The 17,161-nt window shown below is 63.7% G+C and overlaps 1 long non-coding RNA gene across 1 annotated transcript; it reads left to right on the top strand.

The window, feature by feature from the left end:
- Positions 1-73: 73 nt before the first annotated feature.
- On the top strand, positions 74-2,582 carry LOC309436014. The gene is made up of 3 exons (XR_014183265.1): positions 74-164; positions 1,934-2,090; positions 2,192-2,582. It is a non-coding gene; the product is annotated as an uncharacterized lncRNA (long non-coding RNA).
- Positions 2,583-17,161: the final 14,579 nt, after the last annotated feature.

Here is a 17,161-nt window from a genome sequence, read left to right as displayed (position 1 = left end):
CATCCCCCGGTAGGGGCGTGATGGGGGGGGTGCCCCGCTCCACCTCCCGCACCCCGGCCTCCCCGCGGGTTAATGAACACCCAGCGGCCCCGTGTCCGCCCGGTCGTTTCCCCCCCCTCGCCAGAGTCGTTCTGGCCTCGGCGCGATCAAATTCCAGGGCCGAGGTGAGATAACGACCGGGGAAACCCACGCGGGACCGCGGCCACGGGGGGGTCGCAGGGCGGGGGGCAGCGGCAGGTCCCCCCCGGGGCCGGGCAGCCCCCTCCCCACGGGCAGGGCTCAGGGTGGAGCGGGGACCGAGCCATGCAGAGACCCTGGGTGGGGTGTCCCCGCAGTGTCCCCGCTGCTCCCCAGGCCCCACAGGCCATGCAGGGGGTGACCCAGGGCTGCTCCGAGGAGCCCCCGGGGCCGCAGCAGCCGCAGGGAATGACGCTGCCGCAGCTGTTTCTGACCCCCTGCACCCTGTGTGCCCTGAAACAGTAAATATTTGGGTGGTTTTGACATTTCCTGCTCCAGGGCTACAAAACCCAGGATGCGAAACACCCTTTGCTGGCCAATGTCCAGCTAACTGCAGGCAGCGTCCGCTCGGTGCTCGCTGGGAGCTGCTGTGACTGAGAAAAAACAGCCCCCAGCATCTGCTCCCATGGGGCGATTTTGGGACTGACACCCTGGCTCGGGTGGTATTGTGGTTTTATGGCTGGCTGAAGTGACGGGGACGCTGGCTGCCACCAACCGCCCATCCCTTCCCTGCCACCAACCGCCCATCCCTTCCCTGCCATCAACCGCCCATCCCTTCCCCGCCATCAACCGCCCATCCCTTCCCCGCCATCAACCGCCCATCCCTTCCCCGCCACCAACCGCCCATCCCTTCCCCGCCACCAACCGCCCATCCCTTCCCTGCCATCAACCGCCCATCCCTTCCCCGCCATCAACCGCCCATCCCTTCCCCGCCACCAACCGCCCATCCCTTCCCCGCCACCAACCGCCCATCCCTTCCCCGCCACCAACCGCCCATCCCTTCCCTGCCATCAACCGCCCATCCCTTCCCCGCCACCAACCGCCCATCCCTTCCCCGCCACCAACCGCCCATCCCTTCCCCGCCACCAACCGCCCATCCCTTCCCTGCCATCAACCGCCCATCCCTTCCCCGCCATCAACCGCCCATCCCTTCCCCGCCACCAACCGCCCATCCCTTCCCTGCCACCAACCGCCCATCCCTTCCCCGCCACCAACCGCCCATCCCTTCCCCGCCATCAACCGCCCATCCCTTCCCCACCATCAACCGCCCATCCCTTCCCCGCCATCAACCGCCCATCCCTTCCCGGCCATCAACCGCCCATCCCTTCCCCATCATCAACTGCCCATCCCTTCCCCGCCATCAACCGCCCATCCCTTCCCCGCCACCAACCGCCCATCCCTTCCCCGCCATCAACCGCCCATCCCTTCCCCGCCATCAACCGCCCATCCCTTCCCTGCCACCAACCGCCCATCCCTTCCCCGCCACCAACCGCCCATCCCTTCCCGGCCATCAACCGCCCATCCCTTCCCCGCCATCAGCCGCCCATCCCTTCCCCGCCACCAACCGCCCATCCCTTCCCCACCATCAACCGCCCATCCCTTCCCTGCCACCAACCGCCCATCCCTTCCCCGCCACCAACCGCCCATCCCTTCCCTGCCACCAACCGCCCATCCCTTCCCCGCCACCAACCGCCCATCCCTTCCCCGCCACCAACCGCCCATCCCTTCCCTGCCACCAACCGCCCATCCCTTCCCCGCCACCTTCCTCATGGAAATTCCCCACCGTGTGCACACCCAGACATGCTCCGTGGGGCTGGATCCCTCAGGGGCACGGCGCTTTGCCAAGTGGCTGCACCCATGGGCGCAGAGCCCGTGTGGGACACGCTGAACAATGCCTCACACCTGCTGTCCCCAGGGAGGGGACTCTGGGCCGTTGGGCCTTTGTGAGCCAGCACTTTCCTCCTGGCAGAATTACAGGGCAAAGCTGAGGAGCCCCTGCACTGGCAGGAGCAGAGCCCGGGTGTTAAATCAGAGCTGCAGAACCAAAGCCCGCGGCCGAGCAGCGTCTGCAGGTGAGATCCTGCAGGAGGAGGAGGAGGAGGAGGGTGATGCTGCAGCCTGTGCCTCGGCAGGGCGATGGGCTCATGTCAGCATGTTGGTCCTGGCTGTGCAGGTCAACCTGGGTCCAGCTCGGAGGGGACCCCCCTCACCGAGGGGTGCTGGGGGCAGCAGCTCGTCCTTCTTCTCCCCCTCCATCCAGGGAGCACCAACCTCAGCCATGCCACACGTGATTAAATCCCATCTCCTTCCCTGAGCTCGCCCTGCACTATCCTGGGCTGGCGGGCAGCCCCCAGGCCCAGGGCCTCCCCACGGGGCTGCTGGTGGCCACATCGCTCCCGGGGTCCCTGCGGGTTTGCTGCCAGAGGAACCCAGCCACGAGCTGGAAGAGCCGTGGGACATCTGGCCGGACGCCGGCAGAGGAGGCGTCAGGAGCACCGGAGAGCACAACAGTCTGGCACGGGAGCTGCCGTGAGACTTCATGCCTCTGTTGGCTGTGCCAGGATTACTGTCCTAATGACCTGCGGCTCCGCGGGGAGAACCGTCACGTCAGGATAATCCGTCACATCAGGTTAATCCATCACGTCGGGATAATCCGTCACATCAGGTTAATCCATCACGTTGGGATAATCCGTCGTGTTGGGATAATCCGTCGTGTTGGGATAATCCGTCGTGTTGGGATAAACCGTCACATCGTGGTGATCTGTCATGGAGAAGTCACAGCACCGTCCGCCTGCCCTCCCCGAGCCCGGGGCTGCTCTGGGGTGGTGGAGAGGGGCCAGTCCCCAGCACAGACACGGGGTGACGGGAACCCCCCGGGTCTGGGGTGGTTTGACTGGCCCTGGGTGCTGGTGGATGGGGACACTGTCCCGGGGGGGAGCTGTCCCAGCACTGGATGTCCTGGGGTTGGGAGCACCTGGCATGGCAGGGGGGGACACAGGCAGGGAGGGGTTACCGACCCGTGGGGTTACCCCCATTGGTGACTGTCCCACCGGGGTGTCTCCCAGTGCAGCCACCCCGAGCAGCAGATGGCCCAAAGGCCTGGGGGGGGCACAATCCTCTGGCAATGCCTCTGCCTGTGCCTCCTGTCCCCATGGCAAAGCATGTCCTGCCCCTCCTGTACCCACAGCAACACCCTGTCCCCATGGCAACAGGTCTCTGATCCCCCCCATCCCCAAAGCTACACTCTGTTCCCATGGTAATGGGTCCTTTACCCCTCCATTGCCATGGCAACTGGTCCCTGACTCCCCCGTCCCCAAGGCTACACTCTGTTCCCATGGCAACGGGTCCTTTACCCCCCCATCCCCATGGCAACGCCTCCCATCCCTCTCCTTCCCGCACCGTCCCCATAGCAACGCCTCCCTTGGCCCCGTCCCTCCACGCCCCCAGGGCCACGCCCCCTCTAGCTTCCGTCACCATAGCAACCTCCCCGGCTCCCGGAAGTACCCGGGCGGCCCGGCAGGGGTCGCGAGGCCGCCGCTCTGTGGTCAGCTAGAGCGGCCCCTGTCGCTATGGCAACAGCAACGCGGCCTGGCCGGGCGCTCCGCCCTGCGGCGCCGGGCGCTGCGTTACTCCCGGCCCGGCCGCCGCTCTCCCGGCCCGGCCCTTCTCCGGCCGGCCCCGCCGCTGGTCCTTGCCGTTCCTGGGCGCTCCCCTGGGGCTGGAGCCCGGCCCGTACCGGCAGTGCCAGCCCGCAGCGCTGCGGCGGACAGCGGGGCCCTGCCGCGCGGGTGAGACCCGGCTGCAGAGGGCAGAGGGAGGGGGGGCGGCTCTGCACGGCGGTGCGGGGCGGCTCTGCACGGCGGTGCGGGGCGGGGCGGCTCTGCACGGCGGTGCGGGGCGGCTCTGCACGGCGGTGCGGGGCGGGGCGGCTCTGCACGGCGGTGCGGTGCGGGGCGGCTCTGCACGGCGGTGCGGGGCGGCTCTGCACGGCGGTGCGGGGCGGGGCGGCTCTGCACGGCGGTGCGGGGCGGCTCTGCACGGCGGTGCGGGGCGGGGCGGCTCTGCACGGCGGTGCGGGGCGGCTCTGCACGGCGGTGCGGGGCGGTGCGGGCACCAGCCGCAGGCAACGAGGAGATTTCTGCGGGGAGGACAGGCTGAGAGAGCTGGGGGTTCAGCTGGGGAAGAGAAGCTCCGGGGAGAACTTAGTGCGGCCTCCGGTACCTGAAGGGACCTGCAGGAAGGAAAGATGGACTCCTGATGTGGGCATGTGGTGACAGGACAAGGGTGATGGTTTAAACTGAAGGAGGGAGATTCAGGCCGGACATGAGGAAGGAATTGTTGCCCTGAGGGTGGTGAGAGCCTGGCCCAGGTACCCAGAGAGGGGGTGGATGAACCATCCCTGAGACACCCCAGGCCAGGCTGGACGGGGCTCTGAGCACCCTGAGCTGGTGTCGATGTCCCTGCCATGGCAGGGGGGCACTGGGGGCTGGGAAGGTCCCTCCCACACAAACCAGCTGTGACTCTGAGAGTCCCATAGGATGAGCACTGTCCTCTGCATTATCACAGTTACCACGTTATTCAGGGGCTGGGCCAGGTGTGCGTGAACTCCCGGGATCCCTGTACCCGTGGTTGTGAGGAACGTCAGGGGTGTCTCTCAAGAAAACTTAGTGCAAGCCCAGCAAAGCTGGTGGTTTTGGGGGAGTAAGAGTTTTTATTAAAAAGCAGAGCCCCAGAGGACAAAAGGGGCAGGGCAGGCAGGCAGGTGCAGGCACAGGTGACACCTGTGACCTTTTAGAAGCAAAACAGTTTCACCGGGAGTGATGTGGAGCAGCGGGCTGACCCGGTGTATGTGACTCTTCCACAGCAGGAGACTCAAGTGCCTCTTTGCAGCAACAGAAACTCTCCCTAAACCCCCTTGGCTGTCAAAAGCACCGTGTTTGTCATTTTATTGCTAATGCTGAGCCAAAGCTGCCTTAGCAGCGTTTTCAAATCCGAGACGCAGAGACAGCGATTGCTCCTGTCACCCCGGTGTGCTCTGAGCGCGGGAGCATCTACCGTGAGCTGCAGCTGCTGCGTTACCGACTCAGAAAACTGATCTGGTGCTAAAAGCAAAAAGAAATCCTCTGTTTCTAAAAAAGGAAACCACGCGAGGATGTTTGGAACCGAAGGAGCCTTTGAAACCAAACTTCTGAGCAGTGTTTATGTTTCACAGGCCATTAAGTTATCAGGCACATGCCGAGCGTGGTGCAGGCGACAAGTGGCCGTGGCAGAGGAGAGCGGGGCCGGTGCTTCCCCACCGGGCAGAGCTGCTGGCGTCAACAGACCCGCTGCTGCCTCGGACAGGCGGGGGGAGAGCGAGGGCTGGGGGCTGCACAGACCCCGTGGGGGGCTGGGAAACCCCATGGAGGGGGCTGCACAGACCCCGTGGGGGGGCTGGGAAACCCCATGGAGGGGGCTGCACAGACCCCATGGAGGGGCTGGGAAACCCCATGGAGGGGGCTGCACAGACCCCATGGAGGGGCTGGGAAACCCCATGGAGGGGGCTGCACAGACCCCGTGGGGGGGCTGGGAAACCCCATGGAGGGGGCTGCACAGACCCCGTGGGGGGGCTGGGGAAACCCCATGGAGGGGGCTGCACAGACCCCATGGCGGGGCTGGGAAACCCCATGGAGGGGGCTTCGCAGACCCCATGGAGGGGCTGGGGAAACCCCATGGAGGGGGCTGCACAGACCCCGTGGGGGGGCTGGGGAAACCCCATGGAGGGGGCTGCGCAGACCCCATGGAGGGGCTGGGAAACCCCATGGAGGGGGCTGCACAGACCCCGTGGTGGGGCTGGGAAACCCCATGGAGGGGGCTGCACAGACCCCATGGCGGGGCTGGGAAACCCCATGGAGGGGCTGGGAAACCCCATGGTTTCGTGGAGCTGCCGGGGCAGAGGGGCTGCTGCTGCAGGGCAGGTCTGGTCCAGCAGGTTTAGTGCTGCTCTGTCCAGAAACAGGCTGGGGACATTGGGTAATGACAACTCATATTTTGCATTTTACATTTTGCATTTTCCAGTGCAGCTGGCGAACTGCTCGGAGCCCCCACACCCCCACAGCCCGAGCAGAGGTGTGATGGACAGTCTGTGTCTTCAGCACCTCCTGGGTCAGCGCTGGGGGGTGGGAGGAGTATCTCGAGCCCCCCTCATGCTCCTGCGCTGTCTCCACGCGTGGGCGTCCTTCCCACACACGCGAGGCCCCGCCGCAGGAGCTGCTCCGTGCGCTGTCACGGTGCGTCCCGCCAGGGAGAAGGGGAGACAATTCGTGGTGTGGGACCCGCCAGGCTGCGTCGTCGTCGCTGTTAGTGAAGAGCACGGCGGTGCCATCATCATGGCGTTAAGGGATAACCAGACAAACATCTCTCATTCTGTTTTTAAGGTGCCAATCTCAAAAGCTTCGTGTTCATCGGGGGTACGTGGTCTGGTGGTGGCAAGAACTGGCGAGATCCTTCCCGTGCTGGAAGCCGAGGCAGACCCGGCCTTTGGGCCAAGCTGGTTCTCTGGAGGAGGTGGCAGCAGTTCCACACCCCCTGCCCGGAGGAGGAGGCTGGAGACCCCGAGGTGCTCTGCACAAGCAGCTGCTCACAGCGTTGCCAGAGGCGCGTTGGACGCTGGTTCTCAGTAAGGTGAGATTTACTCGCAGTCGCCTCTGCGTTGTTACCAGCCTGCGGTGAGTTCCACCTCTGAGCTGTGACAGGGTCCCTCTCGCTCCACCTGCTGTCCCCTTCCTGGGCTGCAGGGACAGTGAACAGGCTGCTGAGTGTCTGTGGGGTCAGAATGTCCTGAGCCAGAGGGACCCACAGGACCATGGAGTCCAACGTCTGTGCCTGCACAAGACACCCCACAGGTCACCCCGTGTGTCTGAGGACGGTGTCCAGTCTCTTGAACACTGTCAGGTTGGGGCCGTGACCCCTCCCTGGGAGCCTGTTCAGTGTCCAGCACCTCTGGGGAAGAACCTTTTCCTAATAGAACCACAGAATATTTGTGTTGCAGGGACCTTCCCAGCCCCCAGTCCCCCCCTGCCATGGCAGGGACATCGTCACCAGCTCAGGGTGCTCAGAGCCCGTCCAGCCTGGCCTGGGATGTCTCAGGGATGGTTCATCCACCCCCTCTCTGGGAACCTGGGCCAGGCTCTCACCACCCTCAGGGCAACAATTCCTTCCTCATGTCCGGCCTGAATCTCCCTCCTTTAGTTTAAACCATCACCCTTGTCCTCCCAACCTGCCATCCCACTGCACCCCTCTGGCACAGCCTCCTGCCGCTCCCTCGCCCTCCCCGGCCGCCCGTGACCCAGCAGAGCTCCGGCACCTCCCTGGCAGCTCCTTGCGCAGCTGCTCCGTCGCCGCCTGCGGCTCCTCGCGTGGGAGCTGTTCCAGCCCATCCCCGGTGGGATCCGGCGTTGCCGTGTGGCAGGGGCTGCGCCCCGAGCGTGCCGGGGCAAAGCACATTGGAAAGGGTTTAGTTACAAAGGGGCTGGATTGTGGCGTGACATGTGAAAAGCAAACACGAGGACTGGACGTGTCTGGAAAGCTTCAAACGTGCTGCCACAGCCCTGCTGTGTTTCTTGTGGAACCTCTCGCTGTCTTATTTCTTAGCAGAAAGAAATTATGAGAAAAAATTGTTTGCAGTTAACTCCCACCCCAAAAAAGGGCCTCCTGGAAACCTTGTACCCGCCAAGCAGGAGAAATGGGGTTATTTGTTCTGCTACCAAACATCTCCTCTTCCTAAGCCATCCCTTTATAGCTCCGTGGAGCCGCGAGGCCACGCTCTGCTCCGGCTCGGCGTGGAGCACTTGGTTTTCCGTGGCCGCGCTGCCCCGCCATGTCTGGCACGGCTCGGGGGGCTGAGCCCGGCACACACGGCGCACACGGTGCACACGGTGGCCGCGGTGCACACAGTGGCCGTGGTGCACACGGTGGCCGCGGTGCACACGGTGGCCGCGGTGCACACGGTGGCCGCGGTGCACACGGTGGCCGCGGTGCACACAGTGGCCGCGGTGCACATGGTGCACACGGTGGCCGCGGTGCACACAGTGGCCGCGGTGCACACGGTGGCCGCGGTGCACACAGTGCACACGGTGGCCGCGGTGCACACAGTGGCCGCGGTGCACATGGTGCACACGGTGGCCGCGGTGCACACAGTGGCCGTGGTGCACACAGTGGCTGTGGTGCACACGGTGGCCGCGGTGCACACAGTGGCCGCGGTGCACACGGTGCACACGGTGGCCGCGGTGCACACAGTGGCCGCGGTGCACACAGTGCACACGGTGGCCGCGGTGCGCAGCTCCCCCGTCCCCCCAGGCTCTGAGCCGCCCCAGCTGGTGCCTTCACACCAGCTGCTGCGCTTTTTTCCGCCTGTTCCATAACTGCCGTCAAAACCCTTGTAATCAAAAGAATAACAGAACACACAATGGCCCTGTCAGTTCCCGCGTCTCTTCCGCCAGCTGTTTGTTTCTTTTAAGAGAAAATCTTCCATTACTCAGGCCTTTTATGAGTTCATGGCTCTTTTTGGGGCCGGGATTTGGTGTTTCAGAGAAGGGATGTTTCCTTTTAAGGCAGAGAGCCGCTGTGGGGCCGGCAGCCGCTCAATCGCGCGGGTGAGCCGCGCTCCTGCTGCCGCGGGAGTGGGGTTTGGCAGCCCAGCCTTCCCGGGCTGCAGAGCCCCAGGCATGAACAAGTTCCTTCTAGATCCGCTCTGAATTTACCATCCTCTAGTTCAGAACCGTCACCCCTCGTCCTGTCACAACAGGCCCTGCTGAAGTCTGTCCCCTTTGGTGCCCCCGTGTCGATTTGGAATCTGACTGCCAGCAATTCTTGCAAGTCATTCTGTGTTTCTCGAAGGTTCCTGTTGTGTGAGGTTTTGGGTGGTGGTAGCTTGAGGTGTTTTCTTTACACCAGCAGAAACCACAGGCTGTACGAGAGCGTTCCATTGAGGGGTGACTCGAGCAGCACTTCAACATTCTTTCCTTTTGAGTGAAACTTGGCGTTCCTGCAGGTTCGGGGTTTGAGCCCAGCTGCTCACACAGCTCGGCGCTGAGAGGAGGAACCGGGCCGGCCACTCAGAAAACCCGACTTCAAAACCAAATCCTCCGGTTTGCCATCCACTGAGAAGCACAAAGAGGAGTCTTAACTAACTTAATCTTAACTGATTTAATCTCAGCTCATTTCACTTCTCCTGGCTCTGTCCACGCTGCTTCGGTAACGTAGCGCTCACAGCTGGGGAAGCTCCATGGTGAAGCAGCTGGGCCGTTTTTCATTCAATTGATCCGGTATTGTTGCTGATTGTGACACCGTCCCCCTCTTTCTCTTCCCCGTTCCCCCCGTGAGGTGGGCACGAGGCCCCTGTCCCTGCGGGAGACGCAGGCGGGACCGGGCGCTGCGGGCTGTGCCATCCCGTGTCCCTCCTTGCTGCTGTGTCATTGTCCCCTGTCACGGGGGTGCCGCCCCCCTGCTGTGTTGCTGTGGTGGGGTGCAGGGAGACCCTGCAAGGGGTCACAGAAATGAGGAGACCGGGCAGGGGGGGCAGAGGAGCCCCAGGAATGACCCGAGGCTGGAACAGCTCTGCTGGGGACAGGTGAGAGAGCTGGAGAACAGAAGCTCTGAGGAGACCTTAGAGCAGCCTTTCTGTGCTTAAAAGGGGCCCATAAGAAAGATGGGACAGACCTTTGAGCAGGGCCTGTTGTGACAGGACAAGGGGTGATGGTTTAAACTAAAGGAGGGAGATTCAGGCCGGACATGAGGAAGGAATTGTTGCCCTGAGGGTGGTGAGAGCCTGGCCCAGGTTCCCAGAGAGGGGGTGGATGAACCATCCCTGAGCCATCCCAGGCCAGGCTGGACGGGGCTCTGAGCACCCTGAGCTGGTGACGATGTCCCTGCCATGGCAGGGGGGCACTGGGGGCTGGGAAGGTCCCTCCCACACAAACCGGCTGCGATTCCATGATTAACCCTGACACAGCCAAAATGTTAATAATAGGAATGGGGGGCAATTAGTCATGTCACATTTCCAAGTGACCAGGAAGCCTTGTGTTGTTTGGGTTTTCCCCGCAGAGCAGGGGGCGGCTGCACGGGGAGCGCTGGTGCTGCTCGTTCCTGGGAGGTGTGTTCTGCACAGAGCCGGCGCCTGTGCTGCAGCCCCCGGGCTCCGGCGCCCCGGGGAAGCGCCTTTCCTGGGGAGGCACTGGGGAGGGCTCCCGGTGCCCTGGTGGTGATCTGAATGTCCTTTCCAGAGCGCAGTCCCTTCCCCTGCGGGTCCTGGGTGGCGCGGGCTCTGCAGAGCAGCGGCGCTGGAGGGTCAGCAGGTGCTCTGTCCCCACCAGAGACCAGGTCGTGCCCTTGGGAAGCCACATCCAGTCTCTCCTCCCCCTTCGGTACTTGGGTCACAGGGAAGTAATCACTGTAATTTTTAGCACTAAGGAAGTGTAGACCCTAAACGTGTCCCTTGAGGCACTGAGAGGATGATGGACACTCCTCAGTGTCTTCAGCTCCCCCGGCACCTCCAGCTCTGGTCTCATTCCAGAAATATAATTGGGAGGATGTCTCCCGGCCTCATGAATTCATTCCAAACAGCAAAGATAGAAGGGGAGTTTTGGACTTCTCATGATTTTTCAGTCCTGAAGCACAAAGGAGCGTTGGGGTCCCAGCGTGTCCCGCTTCGCGGGCCCGTCCCCCCGTGACCGGCGCTCAGCCTGGTTACCGGCGGCCGCACCACGTGTGCGCCCGGCACGTTGCAGGGCGCCGGCACAACTAGGGCATCCCAAAAAAGCCACCTGGGGCCGCGGCATGTGTCGCGCTCGGAGGCGGCACAGAAAGCGGCGAGAAGGGACGTGTCTGTGTAATAGATCACCGAGCGCTGGCCTGGAAACGCGGCTGCGGCGCCGAGCGGCGGCTGCTCCGCCTGCCCCAGTTCTCCCGCCGCATTCTCGCCCTGCCAGCAGCTCCAAGCGCGGGTCACCGCCAGATGGGGGGACAGGAGGCCGCCGGTGACACCCAGGGGGGTTTGCTGCTCCTCCGCGATGTCACCGGCTGTGAACGTTTGCAATATGTCGCGTTGAGCTCCGTGCGGTCCTGGCTGCTGGGGCTGGAGCTGCTCGTGCCCCGAGTGCACTGGAGCAGCCTGGGCTGTGCTCTAGAGACTGAGAATAAGAACCCCACATCCCCCGGCAGGCCCTGGGGTGCCGGTGCGGAGGGCAGCAGAGTGGTCTGGTGGCTGCTCTGGATGGACTGGGCCATACCGGGGTGCTCTGTGTTGACTGGGCCATACTGGGTTGCTCTGTGTGGACTGGGCCATACTGGGGCTGCTCTGTACAGACTGGGCCATACTGGGTTGCTCTGTGTGGACTGGGCCATACTGGGGCCGGTCTGTACAGACTGGGCCATACCGGGGCTGCTCTGTACAGACTGGGCCATACCGGGGCTGCTCTGTGTGGACTGGGCCATACTGGGGCCGGTCTGTACAGACTGGTCCATATGCCCGTGGGTGCTGCGGGGCTGCCAGGGGGCGCTGGTGTACACAGGAGCCGTGGGGTTGGCCTGGGACACCCGTGGGTGCCAGGGGAGCCTGGGCAGGGGTAGCGCTGCGAACCGGCCATGCTGGCGTTGTCCCCAGGCCGGCGCTGTCCCCAGGCTTGGGTTGTCACCTCTGCAGCTCTCCAGGTCCTTCCCGTGGCTGCCTGAGCCAGCGCCGTGGCCAGGACCGCAGGGCTGGGGGCTGGAGACCCCGGGGCCGGGCAGCCCCACGGACCTTTGCCAGGGGAGAGGGGTGGGGACCGTGGGGACACCGAGGGGAGGGCGGGCTGGCGGTTGTCCCCGTGGGGGTCAGCAGGTGCTCATGTCCCTGGCACGGCGTGCCGCGGTGTGGCGGAGCGTGGTGTGGTGTGGTATGGACGGCACAGCCGGCCGGGGGCACAGCGGGAGGGGCTGCTCCCGCCTATGGGCAGCAGCAGCTCTTGGGTGCTTGTGGGGGCGTTTCAGCTGCCTGCGAAATTTCCAGCCTCTTTGGCAGAAAAATGCAGCACTCGGCCTGGTCTGTGTGTTCGGTGTTTGTGGCAGCGCCGGCACCGTCTCCTGGGTGTGCCGTGTGTCCCGGCAGCGCCGTGGCGCTGGGCAGGGAGGGCAGGGGACGGCGGGGTGGGACACCCAGACACGTCTGTCCCACCGCCCCGGGAAGGTGGATGTGACACGGGACAACGTCCCTCCCGCCGCCCCGGGAAGGTGGATGTGACACGGGACAACGTCCCTCCTGCCGCCCCGGGAAGGTGGATGTGACACGGGACAATGTCCCTCCTGCCGCCCCGGGAAGGTGGATGTGACACAGGACAACGTCCCTCCCACCGCCCCGGGAAGGTGGATGTGACACGGGACAACGTCCCTCCTGCCGCCCCGGGAAGGTGGATGTGACACGGGACAACGTCCCTCCTGCCGCCCCGGGAAGGTGGATGTGACACGGGACAACGTCCCTCCTGCCGCCCCGGGAAGGTGGATGTGACACGGGAGCATCAGCCAGAGCCTGTGCTGGCCCCACGGGGGACAGGGATGGAAGGGTGCGGGATGTACTGGGGCTGCGGTTTCCTATGGGGCCACAGTTCCAGCTCGTGGATTTACCGGGGCTGCAGTTCCACCCTGTGGATGCACCGGGGCCACGGTTCCAGCTCGTGGATTTACCGGGGCTGCAGTTCCACCCCGTGGATGCACCGGGGCCACGGTTCCAGCTTGTGGATTGACCGGGGCTGCAGTTCCACCCCGTGGATGCACCGGGGCCACGGTTCCAGCTTGTGGATTGACCGGGGCTGCAGTTTCACCCCATGGATGCACCGGGGCTGCAATTCCAGCCTGTGGATGCACCGGGGCCACGGTTCCCTGTTGTAGGAAACAATTATTTTGCAAATACAATAGGCTCAGGCAGGATCTCTCAGCAAAGCAATTATTTTAATAACGATATTGCAACACCGGGTGTTCTACCTAAAGGTCGGCACACACAATAGGGCAAAAAGCCCCTGTTTGTATCCCCCGAATTCCCTCCCCGGCTCCCCAGGGGGTGGTTCTGCAGGTTTACAGACCGCCCACCTGCCTCAGTTCACAGATTTCATTCATCTAATTGGAACAATACTCCTCCCGCTATCAATCTCTTTCCAATCTGTGTTCCTGGCTCTCGGGCTGCCCTTCCCCTCCATTCACCTGTAAATACAGGACTCAGTTTGCATCCGGGATTAGTGCCAAAGGACTTTGTTTTACATTAGGGATTCATAGTTTGATGTCTCTGGTCCTTCCCCCCCTTCCCCCCGCTGGGCTCAGGCTCCTCAGTTCTGTGAAAACAACATTCCTGCCTTAAGTGTCCTTACACCTGGGGGGCTGCAGCTCCGGCCCGTGGATGCACCGGGGCCGCGGCTGCAGCCCATGGATGCACCGGGGCTGCAGCTCCAGCCCATGGATGCACCGGGGCCGCAGTTCCAGCCCGTGGATGCACCGGGGCTGCAGCTCCAGCCCATGGATGCACCGGGGCCGCAGTTCCAGCCCATGGATGCACCGGGGCCGCGGCTCCAGCCCGTGGATGCACCGGGGCCGCAGTTCCAGCCCGTGGATGCACCGGGGCTGCAGCTCCGGCCCGTGGATGCACCGGGGCCATGGTTCCAGGTTCCAGCCCATAGATTTAGCGGGGCCGCGGTTCCAGCCCGTGGATGCACCGGGGCCAGGGTTCCAGGTTCCAGCCCATGGATGCACCGGGGCGGCGGTTCCAGCCCAGGCCGTGTCCCTGTGCCCTGTGCCGGCGGCTCTGGGGGCTGCAGGGAGCGGGTCCCCGTGCCAGGAAGAGCCCTGCCCGGCACCTGTCGCTCTGTGCGGGGTGATCTGGGCACCGGGGGTTCGCGGTATCCCCGTCCGCTGGGGTCCCCGGCTCCTCTCCACCCCGCGGGTGTTGACCCTTCGGCCCGGCTGTGCAGGGACAGGTTTGCCGTGGGGCTCGGCTGTGTGGGCAGCCAAACGCCTGACCAAGGGAAGGTGTGGGGCGGCGTGCATGGCTGTGTGTTGGGCATATAATCCACCCTGGCAACCTGCTCTCGAGGGACTTGTTCTGTCCAGACAGAAAGCAAACCATTGGAAATCATGTGGAATTGACCCTGACGGGGGAAAGCAAACTGCCCGGCCTCGGGTTGATCCCCATTGGCATTATATTCATAATAAGCAAACAGAGAGAGCTGCCAAACAGTGGTTGGAAGTCTGATAAAAGTGATGAGAGCTCCTGAGGAGGAAGGAGCAGGTGGAGCTGAAGCGCAGGGATGGAGCAGCGGGCTCAGCAGGAGGAGCCCGCGGGCGGGACAGGACGGGGACGAAACCCGGCGCAGGATTCGGGTGAGGACGGGGGCAGGGGGGAAAGAATGGGGGAAAATGGGGAAAGGGAACAGTGGTGGTGTGGAAATCCGGGACATTCCCAATGGGAACGCAAGGAAGGAAAATAACTGCCCCAAGGGAACCGTTCACAACGAGTGGAGGAGGGAAACAGATGGGTTTTTGGGAATCGGAGGCGCTGAGAACGTTTGGGCTGTGGATTGTTTAAATCCCAAAGGGCAGATCACTGGTGAAAGGGGGAGGTTGTGGAGTCTTCAGGAGATGCGAGAGCTCCCCGCTCCCTTTCCCAAAGGGCAGATCACTGGTGAAGGGGGAGGTTGTGGAGTCTTCAGGAGATGCGAGAGCTCCCCGCTCCCTTTCACGCTTCACCCGGGAGGATCTGAGAGGACAGACGGTGGCACTGGGGTTCAGCCACGGCGGGGCTGGGTTCGCCCCTCGGAGCACGGAGCACGCCCAGCGCAGCAACCAAACACCCGGCTCTCACCGCTGGCGCTCGGGCAGCACCACAACAGCAGGATTTATTTGTGCCGGTGACACCATCAAAGCTCAAGACGTTTGTCTTGACACCCAACAAAACGTTTGTCACTTTGAAACATCCCAGAACGGCCCCTGGAACTGCCCTTGTGTGTATGGGCATGGGCTGTGTGTGTGGGAATCCCGGTCGCTGTAGGAAGAGAGAACCACAGTGTTTGTAACCTCTCTAGGTCGTGATTTGAATTATTCAGCCCAGTTATATCTGAAGTTCTGCTGCTGCCCCCATGGAGTGAATCCTGTGTCAGTCGGGACACAGTTACACCATCACGATTTGTACCAAGACAAAGTCCGAAACAAGGGACTAAAGCCATAATAACTGTTCATCACCACGTGGAGGAAACAGCCAGTGTCACGGGCAGGGTGCAGGATGAGAACGAACCCAACTCCTCGAGTTGTGTGGGACGTGTTAAGCAGGGATGCTTGGTAAGAACTGTTACAGAACCCTAATCCAGCTAACTTTTAAATGGTGTTCTCTTTCGCTGTGTCCTGTTTCAGCGTCAGTCGCCAAACCCAGCACGAGCCGCCAGGAGCGCTGGAGCTGCAGCCTGTCCTGAGCTCATCTTAACCTGCCCATGGGGCCCTAAAGACCAGGAGGCACAGGGGACGCCGTCAGCAGGACCAGGAGACACAGAGGACACGGTCAGCAGGACCAGGAGGCACAGGGGACACCGTCAGCAGGACCAGGAGGCACAGAGGACACGGTCAGCAGGACCAGGAGACACAGAGGACACCGTCAGCAGGACCAGGAGGCACAGGGGACACCGTCAGCAGGGGCTGCAGACCAGCAAGGTGAGAGCTGTAAAACGGTGCCTGGAAGATGGAGAATCTGGTAAGAAACAAGCACCAAACCCAGAATTCGCACTGCCCAAAGGGAACGTGAAGGGCGGGTGCACAGACTGGGAGGGTGAAAAGCCCAAACCTCTCTTGTCCGGGGTCCCTGCCCCTGGAGTTGCCGCTGCGGCGCTTGCTTTGCTGAACCTTCCCGTCTTTTCTTTTATCTTTTGATTAAATTGTTTTTAAAGCACAGATGTCTGAGACTGTGCTGCGGGACACCTGGGGTCAGGAGCATGCATTTAACGCTCCTTCCCTCCCGGTACGTGCCGGTGGATGCTCATTCTGTCCCGGTACGTGCCGGTGGATGCTCATTCCCTCCTGGTATGTGCTGGTGGATGCTCATTCTGTCCCAGTACATATGAGTGGATGCTCATTCTGTCCCGGTACGTGCCAGTGGATGCTCATTGTGTCCCGGTACGTGCTGGTAGATGCTCATTCCCTCCCGGTACGTGCCGTGGATGCTCATTCCCTCCCGGTACGTGCCGGTGGATGCTCATTGCCAGCACCCCTGCCCAGCACCCGTCCCAGCTGCCAGCGCTGCGGCTGGGCAGGACGCTCCCCGGGAGCGCTGGCGAGGGTCCCTCCCTGGGGCAGATGCACCCACCGCGGGGCCCAAACCTCCTCTGCCCGGCCAAGTTCCCACCTGCATCTCCCCCAGATTTGGGGTGTCCCCCCTCAGACATGAAGTCGCCCCCGGTTCCTCTCCCCGGGGGATCTCGGGGCAGGGGCTGACAGCGAAGCCGGACCCTGGTGTGACAGCGGCAGCGAACCCGGCGAGGCCGGGTGCTCCGGGAGCCGGGGGGGTCGCTGGGAGCGGCCCCGGGGCCGCAGCCGCCACCAGCGCAGGCAGGAGCGGCGGCAGAGTCCCCGGCACGGGACCCGCCGGATCCCCGCGGCTGCGGGCAGGTCCCCGTTGTCACACGGGGCAGCTGGGGACACTGTCACCGCACCCAGGCCGTGCGCGGGGGGGACCCGGCCAAACGCGGCTCAGAGCGTTGTGGGGGCAGGCGGGGCAGCGGGTCCCGGGACACGGACCTCGCCTGAGCGGGCGTCCGGCTGGAGACGCCCCGGTCGGGCTCGGGCCCCTCTGTCCCCCAAGTCACCAGGAGCGGCTGCTCACCCGGCGCTCACCGAGTGTCCCCGGACCGGCCCCGCTCCTCCAGGGCTGCTGCCCCCACGCCGGTCCAGCCGGTCACGGGTGCTTCCCTGCGGCCGATGCCCGCGGAGCGGGGCTGCCGGTGCCCGCTGCTGGCGCTCCCGGTGCTGACCCCCAGGGGCTCCCGCCACCGGTGCCGGTGCCGCCGGTGCTCCCGGATCCCGGCTCTGCCCGGGCCGATGCTCCCGGTCCCCGGTGCCGCCCGTTCCCGCTGCCGTCCCGCCCCCGCCGGCCCCTTCCGGC

This window comes from Streptopelia decaocto, assembly GCF_964273445.1.
Source record: "Streptopelia decaocto genome assembly, chromosome: 2".
NCBI lineage: Eukaryota > Metazoa > Chordata > Aves > Columbiformes > Columbidae > Streptopelia > Streptopelia decaocto.
This window is presented reverse-complemented; position numbering and strand designations above follow the sequence as displayed.